Genomic DNA, 13,857 nt, shown 5'->3' on the forward strand with positions numbered 1-13,857 from the left:
GCTGAACCTTGAGAGAGAGAGAGAGAGAGAGAGAGAGAAAGTGTGTGTGTGTGTGTGTGTGTGTGTGTGTGGAGCCTGGAAGATGATAGTTTCTCACAGAACACAATTGTTAAAACTGCAAGATCCTTGGTCTCCTCAGAGTGGTTGGATTTTAGTGATATTTGGCCCACTTTCCGTTCCAAATGGGATCTTTGGATGCTCAAATGTTACAGTGACAATCCCCTGGAGGAAATAGTGTGGAGTCCTTTAAGGGTCACAGAAGAAAATTTCAGCTTCTTCTCTAGAGAACCAAGTAGGGGCCTTAAAAAGAGATGTGCAGAGGGGTCCCTTCGTATTAGTCTTGACTCTTGCCAAAAGGGGTGACTTTTCCAAACCACTGGCAAAGGTGAAAAGCAACAGGAGATGCTGGGAATTAGAAAGTGAATGGAGAGAAACAAGCCGTGAAGATTGGTAATTAAGAGATGATTAGAGAACTTCGTAAGAGCTCTTTCATTAGACTGGGAGGGGCACAAACCAGGTTAATAGGGGGTGAAGAGTCAACATGGAGTCAATAAAAACATCAAATGCAAAACGTTTTCAAACATGGTAAAGGAATAGAGGGATTGCTCTGAAGGAGAATTGGTGAAGCAGGAAAACAATATTTGCTGAGACAGTATATATTCATTTACTGATTATGACAATCCTGAATAAATTGCTCTGATTTTTAAAAAAAAGAGAACTTGGAAGGCACGTCCAGAGCTTCAGGGGGCCCGAGATCTGACCTCACACCACCCTGCAAGGCACGTCCTTCCTGTCATCCCTATTTGAAGTTGAGGAAATGAGGCTTAGAAAGGGTAAGTAACTAAGGTAACCTGTGGTCTCATGAGGCAAGGACCAAACCAGATGACTGACTGCAGAGCCCAGGTCCTTGCCATGCCTCACTGATAGCTCTGTCCACCCGCTCCCTGTTTTGTGGACTTGAAAAGTGGGCACCAGGAAGAGCCTTGCTTGCCCAGTCCTCCCTCTTGGCCCATCGGGCTGCTATAGGATTCATTTGTCATCTGGTGCCCTGCGTGCTCAGCCAGGAGCTGGGCTCTACATCCATCATCTCCTTCAACCCTCTTCGGAGTAGAGGGTTCATTTCCACTTCACAGGTGAGGAAGCAGGGGTAGAGAAACACCTTACTAGTCAGTAGATAGTTACTAGCCATTAGCCCTTGGGCAAGTGATGTCACCCTTCTGAGCCTCAGTTTCCCTGGGTGTAACAAGTGGGATAATACCCACCCTCAGCATATCGTGAGGCTCAATGATTACAATTCACACTATTGTTACAGTGCAATACTCAGGAGGTGCTTCAGAATGCTCCTTCCTTCCTCAATTCCTCCTCTATTCTGGGACCCTAGGAAACACCAAGAACTGGAGAGGACAGCATCTTTTGAAGTATAGGAGGCTGAAGCCATGGTGGATATTTTGTGAGTATGTAGACCTACAAAATATGCGTGTTGAGATTTCTTTTTCTGAACCTCTCTGCAATTCTAAATTAGGTTTTTACTTGCTGGCCCTCCCAGATCCCCTCACAGCCCTTGAAGGCTGCGGAAGGGCACAGGGCTGGCTGATTCCTCAGGAGCCAGTGCACACAACCTGCCTCGCAGAGCTGCCTCCCTCAGCCTCCAGCCCCGCTTCTGTGGCCTTTGGGGTGTGAGTCGGTGGCCTCATCTCCTGGGCTTCTGTTTCTCCCTGCTGCTCTCCCGTTGCTAGTTACCACTCACCCTTAACGGTGGGCGCCCCCCAGAAAATCAGGAGATCTTCCCAGGAGGCAAAGTGTTGTCACCAGAGTTCTGTTTCCCAGGGATTCAGGGTGGTTTGTTATTTGAGCGTGGCTTTCAAACAGGCTGTCACAGTGCCATCCATGTGAACGAGGGGCCAGAGCTTGTAAAAGTGTGCCGGCTGCTTGCAGGCACTCTGATTGCAGGCCTGTTGGGCTTTCTGATTTGTGGGGTTAGCTGGTTAGAAATATCACCCTTCGTCTGTTTGTTTAGGCCCGAACCAGATGGGTGGAATGAAGGGAGAGGACCCTGGTGACATCTTGCACCACCAGATACCAGTTGTGACCTTGCAAATCAGGGCCCTGCCATCTCCTCAGCTAGAGCAGCCACCAGTGTTAGCGGTTCCTTCCAGGCAAGCTGACGCCCTAAAGGGCAGTGTTGGGGCCAGGGTGGAGGTGGGGTAGAGGGTGGAGAGTAGGAGGAAACAGGCTCTGTAAATTTATAAAGGAGGAATAAAGCCAGTTACGTGATAGTCATGCCTTGTACCCTTTTCCTCTCATTGTGTCTTGCCCTCTTATTTTTTTTCCCCAGTTTTGGGGGAGGGCTCTGATTATTATAAAAGTAATATACATAGCCATAAAAATGTCATACACCACAGAAGTTTAAAAAGGTGTGTCTCCTTGTACTAGTTTTCTAGGACTGTTCGCATCATCTTCTCTGTGTATCTCGGTGTCCAAATTGCCCCTGTTTATAAGGATGTCATACTGGATTAAGGTCCACTCTAATGGCTAATTTTAACTTGATTATCTCTGTAAAGACCTATCTCCAGATAAGTTCACATTCTGAGGAAAGAGATTAGGACTCCATATGAATTTGGGAGAGACACAATTCAACCCATAACACTCCTCTGTCCCACCCAAAGTAAGCACTGTGTGTCCTTCCAGATTTTTCTATACATTTATACACAGATGTGTGTATGTGTATACATTTGTGTGTGTGTGTGTGTGTGTGCATGTATTTCTTTTCTCTTTGGAGAGGAACAAAAATACAGCTATGCATCTACCTATACTGCTCTGAAACCTGTTTTTTTTTTTTTTTTTACTTAAAAATACATCTTCAGCCATTCTATGCATTTCGATTGGAACATTTAGTCCATTTCCATTTAAAGTAATTATACACACACACACACACACACATTGCCATTTTGTTAATTATTTTCTGACTGCTGTAGTTTCTCTGTTCCTTTCTTCTTTTGCTCTCTTTCTTTGTGATTTGATAATTTTCTTTAGTGGTATGGTTAGATTACTTTCTCTTTTGTATATCTACCATGGGTTTTGCTTTGTGATTACCATGAGGCTTACATATAACAACTTATAACAGTCTATTTTAAGTTGATTACATTATGTTCTAAAGGTCTACATTTTTAATCTCCCCCCACTTCATTTTCTGTTTTCCCTGTCATACTTTACTCCTTATCTTTACATACTTTACTGTATCCCTTAACTAATTATTGTAGTTATAGTTATTTTTACTACTTTTGTCTTTTAACTTTCATACTAGCTTCATAAGTGATTAATCCACCACCTTTACAACATTCGATTATTCTAAATTTTACCATATATCTCTTTACCACTGAGATTTATAGTTTCATATAGTTTCATATGTTTTTCTGTTACTAGTGCCCTTTCTTTTCAACTTAAAGAAGTCCCTTTCACATTTCTTGTAGTGCTGGTTTAGTGATGATGAACTCCTTTAGCTTTTGCTTGTCTGAAAAACTTTCTCTCTCCTTCAACTCTGAAGGACAACTTTTCTGGGCATAGAGTATTCTTGGTTGGAAGTTTTTTTCTTTTAGCACTTTGAATATATCATGCCATTGCCTTCTGGCCTGCAAAGTTTCTGCTGAAAATCAGCCGATAGTCTCATAGTAGTTCCCTTGTATGTAACAAGTTGTTTTCCTCTTACAGCTTTTAAGATTCTCTTCTTGTCTTTAACTTTTGACATTTTAATTATAATGTGTCTCTATAGAGCCATCTTATGTACTGCCTATAAGAAGCTCACTCCTGATGTAAGGACACACAGAGACTGAAAGTGAAATAATGGAAAAAGAGCAGTTCTAAGAGGGAAGTTTATAGTGATAAATGCTTACATCAAGAAACCAGAGGGGCTTCCCCGGTGGCGCAAGTGGTTGAGAATCCACCTGCCAATGCAGGGGACACGGGTTTGATCCCTGGTCCGGGAAGATCCCACATGCCACGGAGCAACTAAGCTCGTGTGCCACAACTACTGAGCCTGCGCTCTAGAGCTCATGTACCACAACTACTGAGCCCACGTGCCACAACTACTGAAGCCCGCGTGCCTAGAGCCCGTGCTCCACAATCAGAGAAGTCACTGCAATGAGAGGCCCGCACACCACAACAAAGAGTAGTCCCCGCTTGCCGCAACTAGAGAAAGCCCGCGTGCAGCAACGAAGAACCAACACAGCCAAAAATAAATAAATAAATAAATAAATAAATAAAATAAACTAAAAAAAGAAACAAGAAATATCTCAAATAGACAACCTAACTTTATACTTCAAGAAACTACAAAGAGAAGAACAAATGAAGCCCAAAGTTAGTAGAAGGAAGGACACAACAAAGATCAGAGTGGAAATAAATGAAACAAAGACTTAAAAGGCAATAGACAAGATCAAGAAAACTAAAATCTGGTTCTTTAAAATGATAAACAAAATTGCCAAACCTTTAGCTAGACTCACCAAGAAACAGAGGACTCAAATAAGTAAAATCAGAAATGAAAGAGGAGACATTACAACTGATACCACAGAAATACGAAGAGACTACCGTGAACAATTATACACCAAAAAATTGGATAGCCTAGAAAAAATGGATAAATTTCTAGAAACATGCAACCTATCAAGATGGAATCAGGAATTCCCTGGTGGTCCAGTGGTTAGGACTTGGCACTTTCAGTGCCATGGCCTGGCTTCAATCCCTAGTCAGTGAACTAAGATCCCACAAGCCATGCTGTGTGGCCAAAAAAAAAAAGAAAGAAAGAAAAATTAATACCAATCCTTCTCCAGTTCTTCCAAAAAATAAATAAAGAGGAGGAAACACAAACTCATTTTACAAGGCCAGCAGTACTCTAATACAAAACCAGACAAGGACACCACAAGACAAGAAAATTCCAGGCCAATAAGCCTGATAACCATAGGTGCAAAATTTTTCTACAAAATGTTAGCAAACCAAATTCAATAATAATTACAAGAATCATACACCATGATCAAGTGGGATTTATTCCAGAGATGGAAGAACACTTCTGAATCTTCAAATCAATCAATGTGATACACCACATTAACAAAATGAACAAAAATCATTATAATCTCTATGGATGATACAGAAAAAGCTTTTGACACAATTCAACATCCGTTTAGATTTTTTTTTAAATCTCATTTTTTTAAAATCTCATTTAAAAGGATAGTACCTCACATAATAAAGGCCATATATGACAAGCCCACAGCTAATATCATACTCAAGGATGAAAAGCTGAAAGGTTTTCCTCTAAAATCAGGAACAAGACAAGGATGCCCACTCTCACCGTATGTTTTAATCAACATAGTACTGGAAGCCCTAGGGAGAGTAATTAGGTGAGAAAAAAGAAATAAAAGGCATCCAAATCAGAAAGGAAGAAGCAAGACAGTCTCTATTTGCAGATGACATGATATTATATATGTAGAAAACCCTTTATAAAGACTCCATCAAAAAAAAAAAAACTGTTAAACTAATAAATTCAGTAAAGTTGAAGGATACAAAATCAATATACAAATCGCTGATGCATTTCTAGACATTAATAATGAATTATTAGGAAGACAAGAAAATCCCATTTACAATCACACCAAAAAGAATAAAATGCCTAGGAATAAAATTTATCCAAGTAGGTGAAAGACCTATACACTAAAAACTATAAGACATTGATGAAATAAATTGAAGAAGATGCAAATAAATGGAAAGATATTCTGTGTTCATAGGTTGGAAAAATTAATATTGTTAAAATGTCCATACTACCCAGAGCAATCTACAGACCCAATAAATCCCTGTCAAAATTCCAATGGCATTTTTCACAGAAATGGAACAAGCAATCCTGAAATTTGTATAGAACCACAAAAGACTCTGAATAGGTGAAGCAATTTTGAGAAAGAAGAATAAAACTGGAGGCTCCCTGATTTCAAACTGTATTACAATGTTATAGTAAAAAAAAACAGCATGGCCTCAGCATAACATCAGACACATAGATCAATGGAACAGAATAGAGAACCCAAAAATAGTCCCGCACATACATGGTCAATGTATTTACAGAAAAGGAGCCAAGAACGTACAATGGGGAAAGAATAGTCTCTTTAACAAATAGTGGTGGGAAAACTGGAAACTGTGAAAGCTGGACCACTATCACACCATACACAAACGTCAAAATGTACCAAAAACTTGGGCTTCCCTGGTGGCGCAGTGGTTGAGAGTCCGCCTGCCGATGCAGGGGACACGGGTTCGTGCCCCGGTCCGGGAGGATCCCACATGCCGCGGAGCGGCTGGGCCCGTGAGCCATGGCCGCTGAGCTTGCGCGTCCGGAGCCTGTGCTCCACAATGGGAGAGGCCACAACAGTGAGAGGCCCGTGTACAGCAAAAAACAAAAAAAAAACAAAAAACAAAAAAAACCCAAATGTACCAAAAACTTGAATGTGAGACATGAAACCATAAAAGCCCTAGAAGAAAACATCAGTGAAAAGTTCTTTGACATTGGTCTTGGTGGTGATATTTTGTTTTTTTTGTTTTGTTTTGTTTTGTTTTTTTTTCTTGCGTTATGCGGGCCTCTCACTGTCGTGGCCTCTCCCATTTGCGGAGCACAGGCTCCGGACGCGCAGGCCCAGCGGCCATGGCTCACGGGCCCAGCCGCTCCGCGGCATGTGGGATCCTCCCGAAACGGGGCACGAACCCGCGTCTCCTGCATCGGCAGGCGGATTCTCAAGCACTGCGCCACCAGGGAAGCCCGGTGGTGATATTTTGGATTTGACACCAAAAGCAAAGGCAACAAAAGCAAAAATAAATAAGTGGGACTACATACATCAAACTAAAAATCTTCTGCACTGCAAAGGAAACCATCAACAAAATGAACAGGAAACCTATGGAATGGGAGAAAATACATGCAAAGCATATATCTGATAAGGGGTTAATATCCAAAATATATAAAGAACTCATACAACTCAATAGCAAAACCACAATCTGATTAAAAAATGGGGAGAGGAAATGAATAGACATTTCTCCAAAGAAGATATACAGATGGCCAACAGGTACATGAAAAAGTGCCCAACATCACTAGTCATCAGGGATTGCAAATCAAAACCACAATGAGATATCACCTCACCCCCGTTAGAATGACTATCAATCAGACAAGAAATAACAAGTCTTGGCAAGGATGTGGAGAAAAGGGAACCCTCGTGCACTGTTGGGGGAAATGTAAATTTATGCAGCCACTATGGAAAACAGTATGGTGGAGGTTCCTCATAAAATTAAAAATAGAACATACGATCCAGCAATTCCACTTCTGGGTGTTTATCCAAAGGAAATGAAAACACTAACTCAAAAAGACAAATGCACCCCAGTGTTCATTCTAGCATTATTTACAGTAGCCAAGACACACACACATACACTGGAATATTACTCAATATTATAAAAAAGAAAGCTTACCACTTGGGTATCATGCTAAGTGAAATAAGTTGGAGAAAGATGAATGCTGTGTAATTTCACTTCTGTGTGGATTCTGAAAGGAAGAAAAATGAACTCATAAATACAGAGAACATATTGGTGGTTGCTAGAGGGAGGGAGCATGGGGTGGGTGAAATGGGTGAAGGGGGTCAAAACGTACAAACTTCCAATTATAAAATAAAGTAAGTCCTGGGAATAATGTACAGCATGGTGACTATAGTTAATAATCTATATTGTATATTTGAAAGTTGCTAAGAAAGTAAATCTTAGAAGTTCTCATCACAAGAAAAAAAATTTTAACTGTGTGGTGATGGACTTACTGTAGTGATCCTTTCACAGTATATACAAATACTGAATCAGCATGTTGTACACCTGAAACTAGTATAATGTTATATCAATTATGTCTCAATTTTTTAAAAGCTATGAGAATACAGTTTTCTTTCATTTAATCAGACATTAAAGAGACTTGCAAAATATAAGCCAGTGACTCTCTTCTCACTATTTTTTTTATTTGGAAAGCAGTTGTTTTTCATTAAAAATGTTATTTATGTTAACATGCAAAGGGCTTATTATTTAAAATAAAATTTTAATAAATATTTTAAAATTTAAAATTACTTTCTAATGCAGTCATATCAATAGCTGTACCCTACTCAGACTGAAGCTCTTTGGGGTCCTCAATAATTTTTGAGTATAAAGGGATCCTGAGAACGAAGTTTGTGACCTCTTCCTCTCTTTGGTCAACAGGCTGTTTCTTACTCACTTCTGCCCTTTTTCTCTTCAAATGCAGTTTTGACTCTGGCTTTTCTCTTCTGGGTACTTTATGTTATCTTCTTATTTTCGCCAGCTCTCTTTGTATCTCTTCTTATACCTCTGACTGTTTTGTTCCTTCTAAGTTCCTTCTTTGGCCAGTTCCATTGAGACCATATCTTCTTGCATCTCTCAGAGGACACAGCGCAGCTGTTATCTAAGATCAGCCTCTGTTTCTTGTAGAAAAATCAAGAACAGTCATGTTCAGAGAGATCTGCTATTTCCAAGTCTTGAGGACAGCTTTTCTCTCCTTCAGGCTCTACTGTCTTTTCATTGGCCCCTTGTTGGTACTTTTCTTTTCTTTTTTTTTTTTTAAAGGAGATGTTGGGGGTAGGAATTTAGTAATTTATTTATTTATTTTTGCTGTGTTGGGTCTTCGTTTCTGTGCAAGGGCTTTCTCTAGTTGTGGCAAGCAGGGGCCACTCTTCATCGCGGTGCGCGGGCCTCTCACTATCGCGGCCTCTCTTGTTACGGAGCACAGGCTCCAGACACGCAGGCTCAGTGGTTGTGGCTCACGGGCCTAGTTGCTCCGCGGCATGTGGGATCCTCCCAGACCAGGGCTCGAACCCATGTCCCCTGCATTAGCAGGCAGATACTCAACCACTACGCCACCAGGGAAGCCTGGTACTTTTCCATCACATGGAGAAGTACCCCTCTATCCAGGCTCAGTCTTGCCCATCAGATGAGGTAAATGCAGGGTCCTTAGCCTCCCACTTGGGTGCTGGCAGTTTCCTCTTGAGGACAGATGCCTGCTTGGCTCAGACGCTCATGCTGGTGGGCATTGTCTGGGGTGTCTCTGAGACAGCCTGGGGCCGTTGTCCTGCTCAGCTTTTGAGATCTCTGATTAGGCTGGAAAACCAAATGTAGTTTGCAGACCTTTGAGCAGCCACTCCCAGCACCTTTCCCTTTTTTACCACTGTTGATGGCACTTTCTCTAGCAATTAAACCTCTGAGGATGGTGCACACCTTTAGCCATCCTTCTCTCTCATACACTGTGTTGCATGCTGGGATCTGTACTCTTTGTCATTTAGAAAGAGGCAGAAAAGGAGGGTGAAACTACTCTCTGTCTGACCTCGAAGATAATTCCTGCCTGCCCAGGTGGAAGATCATCACCAACGAAGGAACTGAGTAAAACGAAACTATTTCTTTCCTTCTTGGGGACTGTCTGTCCCATTCTGGCTCGGAGGGGGCAACACAAATGGTGCGAAATCCAAGACTGTTCTTCTGAATGCATCCCAGTGGACAACGTGGTTAGTGAAAAATCTGCCTGGAGTTTGGCTCCCAGCCTCTTCTTTGGTCATAGGGCTGTTGCCAGGTTTCACATTTGTGTGGGACTTTCTGGGAATCTTAGGGAGATGCTGCAAAGGGGTATCATGTGTGTCTGGTCTGCTTCTGCACTCACCTGGTGGGGGGGTCTTTGGGAGTAATATTTGTGGCTTGATGCAAAAACCGTCTCGCGTTTTTGTCTTTTGTCAAGCCTGGGTAATAACTACCTCTGTCTCATGCTCGCCATGCTCCCTTAGTAACTATGGTTGCCTTTTGAGCGTCTTCCAAAAAAGCCTTTCCTTGCCAAAAGAGACAAAACTGATCATGTCTGCCCAGCCTGAAAGCTGACATTGTAGGCCATCACAAAACCATCTTGTGCAGCGTGCAGTGGAGGAGAAACACGGGACCCGCAGCTGTGGTCCTTTTCTGAGTCTCCCCTCTGAGGCCAGGAAGCTGTGGTGTGGTTCCTGCATGCTGCTTTTGAATGAACGTCTTTGCTTCCTTGCTGGCTTGATGCGACAAGCAGAAGCCACTTTGAAGATGCCTCGCCCCAATGGGGCCCAGATATTTACATAGTGGCCTTTCATCCTATGAGCAGTGTGCACCTCTGCAAATATATTAGGCCTCCCTGCATGCTTGTGGGCCCCTAAGCGCCATTCACCAGCTTTTAAGTTTGTTCTGCAGGCAGTGAGTCACCGAGAACGAGGCCTGACTCAGAGCACAGCGGGCCCCGGCTGTCTGCCTCCGCCACCTCCTATCGCTGCAGACTTGGCGGGGAAGGAAGCAGTGGGTTTTACAGCTGGTGTTTTTGGTTTGGAAAAAAGAGAGAGAGAAAAAAGAATTTCTTTTAAAAAATACCTTGCACATGTAAAATAACACTACATGTAAGTATATATGCAGTATTTGGGGACGAGAGAAACGACGTGGTTTGCATGATTCATCACTCCTCTCGATGACAGCAAAGGAGGTTTGCACTCAGCCTCTGGTATTTTGGAAGTTTGTTCCAAATGCTCTGAAAAGAGAGAGAGGAGGACCAGCTTCCTTGACCATTCCTCAGAAAGAGGGTCGGGTCTGAGCTAGATTAGGGCAGCACAGGTTTGCTTCTGTTCCTCTCATCGGACTGTGAAGATTCTCATTTTTTTCTGTCAAAACCTGGGTCAGCTGCTTCTTCATGGGTGCAGGGGGGCCAGGGTGTGGGGACGGGAGAAAGCCATACTTTCCCAAGTCTGACTTGAGCCTAGAAATATATGTTGACAGGGCCAGATGGGAGGGTCCTGCCCTTGCTGCCTCTCAGCAGGTGCACTGGGCTCCCCAGAGGCGGGCTGAGCATCGCCAAGGTTGGGCGGCCAGTGGCCGGGAACACGCAGTCTTTCTAGGATTCGGCCTTTGTGAGTTACCAAAACATGGTGTGCTGCTCTGAGGCTGACACATACCTTGGCAGGGGCGTTGGAACTCCCGCCCAGAGCTGGGAGTCCCCGAGGTCAGGCTGGCCTCCAGGCTGCAGTTTGGAGGAGGGGCCTCACAGTGGGTGGGGTGCCCTCTGTGGATGGATGTACCGCCTGGGAGCACCGTGGCCACAAGAAACAGGCTGACCCCGGGAGCAAGGACACCCTGGGAGAGTCTGGCAGCAGCACGCCCAGGCACCCCACATCTCCGCCCTCACATTCACCACGAGAAGGGAGGACCTCCTCACTCCCTCCGTCACAGGCTCACTGCAAGTTCATTGTCGGGATTAGGCAGGCCTCAGCATAAAAGCGGAGCATCGTACCTCTGAAATTCAGAACTTCACTTTTCCAAATCTGAGTTACACTCAAGTTTGGCGAAACAGTGCTTAGTCCAAAAAATTTTTAAATTAGCTCTACTGTTCTGTTTCTTGTGTTGGGAGGCAGTTTCAAGAGTATTTGCCTTATCAAGAGACCTTAATAGACATTTCTCCAAAGAAGACATACAGATGGCCAGTAGACACATGAAAAGATGCTCAACATCACTAATTATTAGACAAATGCAAATCAAAACTACAGTGAGGCATCACCTCACACCAGTCAGAATGGCCATCATTAAAAAGTCTACAAATAACAAATGCTAGAGCAGGTGTAGAGAAAAGGGAACCCTCCTACACTGTTGGTGGGAATGTAAGTTGGTAAAGCCATTATGGAGAACAGTATGGAGGTTCCTCAGAAAACCAAAAATAGAACCTGCCATATGATACAGCAATCCCACTCCTGGGCATATACCTGGACAAAACTATAATTCAAAAAGATACCTACACCCCTATGTTCATAGCAGCACTATTCACAGTAGCCAAAACATGGAACCTAAATGTCCATTAACAGATAGATGAATGGATAAAGAAGATGTGGTACATACATACAATGGAATACTACTCAGCCATAAAAAAAGAATGGAATAATGCCATTTACAGCAACATGGATGCAACTAGAGATCATCACACTAAGTGAAGTGAGTCAGAAAGGGAAAGACAAATACCATATGATATCACTAATTCGTGGAATCTAAAATATGGCACAAATGAACCTATCTACAAAACAGAAACAGACTCACAGGCATAGAGATCAGATCAGACTTGTGGTTGCCAAGGGGTTGGGGGGAGGGAGAGGGATGGACTGGGAAATTGAGGTTAGTAGATGCAAACTATTACATTTAGAATGGATAAACAACAAGGTCCTACTCTATAGCACAGGGAACTACATCCAACCTCCTGGGATAAACCATAATGGAAAAGAATATTAAAAACAAAGAATATATATATGTGTGAGTCACTACAGCAGAAATTAGCACAACATTATAAATCAATTATACTTCAATTAAAAAATTATTAAGACTTAAAGTATTTCTGTCATAAAATATGACATTATCTTCATTACACTTACTGTCATGTAAAAAGCAACCTGAAATTGTATTAAGCCTTGAAAATGTGCTAGTGTACCACAATCAGAAATAAACACAATCCATACTGAAGGCATAAAATTGACCGATACTAATAAATTTCAATTAATATAGAAAAAAAAGAATATTTGCCTAATAATAATTTTCTAAGGTTCAGCTCTGCGTTTGTTGTGTGGGGTTTCCTGTACGTGTGCTGTATTTGGCAATAAGATGGTTAAGACTACCTGGGCTCTTTGGTGGGGCTAATGGCAGACTCTGGGAGGGCTCACGCCAAGTAATACTTCCCAGAACTTCTGCTGCCAGCGTCCTTGTCCTTTGGTGAGCCACAGTTGCCCCCGCCTCTGCAGGAGACCCTCCAACACTAGTAGTGATATCAACTTGTGAAAAGGCCTGGCCAGTTGTCATGCAGAAAGTCTCTATTCTGTATTGAGCTCTCTATTTTCCCATGGCATGAAATTGTCTATGCGCTGGCTTTCTTATAAACTGGAAGATACACCAGAAATACATCTACACGTGGAACAACTCCTACAGAACACCTACTGAACGCTGGCAGAAGACCTCAGACCTCCCAAAAGGCAAGAAACTCCCCACGTGACTGGGCAGGGCAAAAGAAAAAAGAATAAACAGAGACAAAAGGATAGGGACGGGACCTGCACCAGTGGGAGGGAGCTGTGAAGGAGGAAAGGTTTCCTCACACTAGGAAGCCCCTTCGCGGGCGGAGACTGCGGGTGGCGGAGGGGGGAAGCCTCGGAGCCGCCGAGGAGAGCGCAGCCACAGGGACGCGGAGGGCAAAGCGGAGAGATTCCCGCACAGAGGATCAGGGCCGACCGGCACTCACCAGCCCGAGAGGCTTGTGTGCTCACCCGCCGGGGCGGGCGGGGCTGCGAGCTGAGGCTCGGTTTCGGTTTCGGTCGGAGCGCAGGGAGAGGACTGGGGTTGGCGGCGTGAACACAGCCTGAAGGGGTTAGTGCGCCATGGCTGGCCAGGAGGGAGTCCGGGGAAAAGTCTGGACCTGCTGAAGAGGCAAGAGACTTTTTCTTCCCTCTGTTTCCTGGTGCACGAGGAGAGGGGATTAAGAGCGCTGCTTAAAGGAGCTCCAGAAACGGGCGCGAGCCGCGGCTAAGAACGCGGACCCCACAGACGGGCATGAGAAGCTAAGGCTGCTGCTGCCGCCACCAAGAAGCCTGTGTGCAAGCACAGGTTACCATCCATACCCCCCTTCCGGGTAGCCTGTGCAGCCCGCCACTGCCAGGGTCCCGGGATCCAGAGCGAACTCCCCCGGGAGAACGCAGGGTGGGCCTCAGGCTGGTGCAACGTCATGCTAGCCTCTGCCGCCGCAGGCCCGCCCCACACTCCGTGCCCCTCCCTTCCGCCCCACCCCGG

This window comes from Lipotes vexillifer, unplaced genomic scaffold (genome assembly GCF_000442215.2).
Source record: "Lipotes vexillifer unplaced genomic scaffold, Lipotes_vexillifer_v1.1 scaffold311, whole genome shotgun sequence".
Lineage (NCBI taxonomy): Eukaryota > Metazoa > Chordata > Mammalia > Artiodactyla > Lipotidae > Lipotes > Lipotes vexillifer.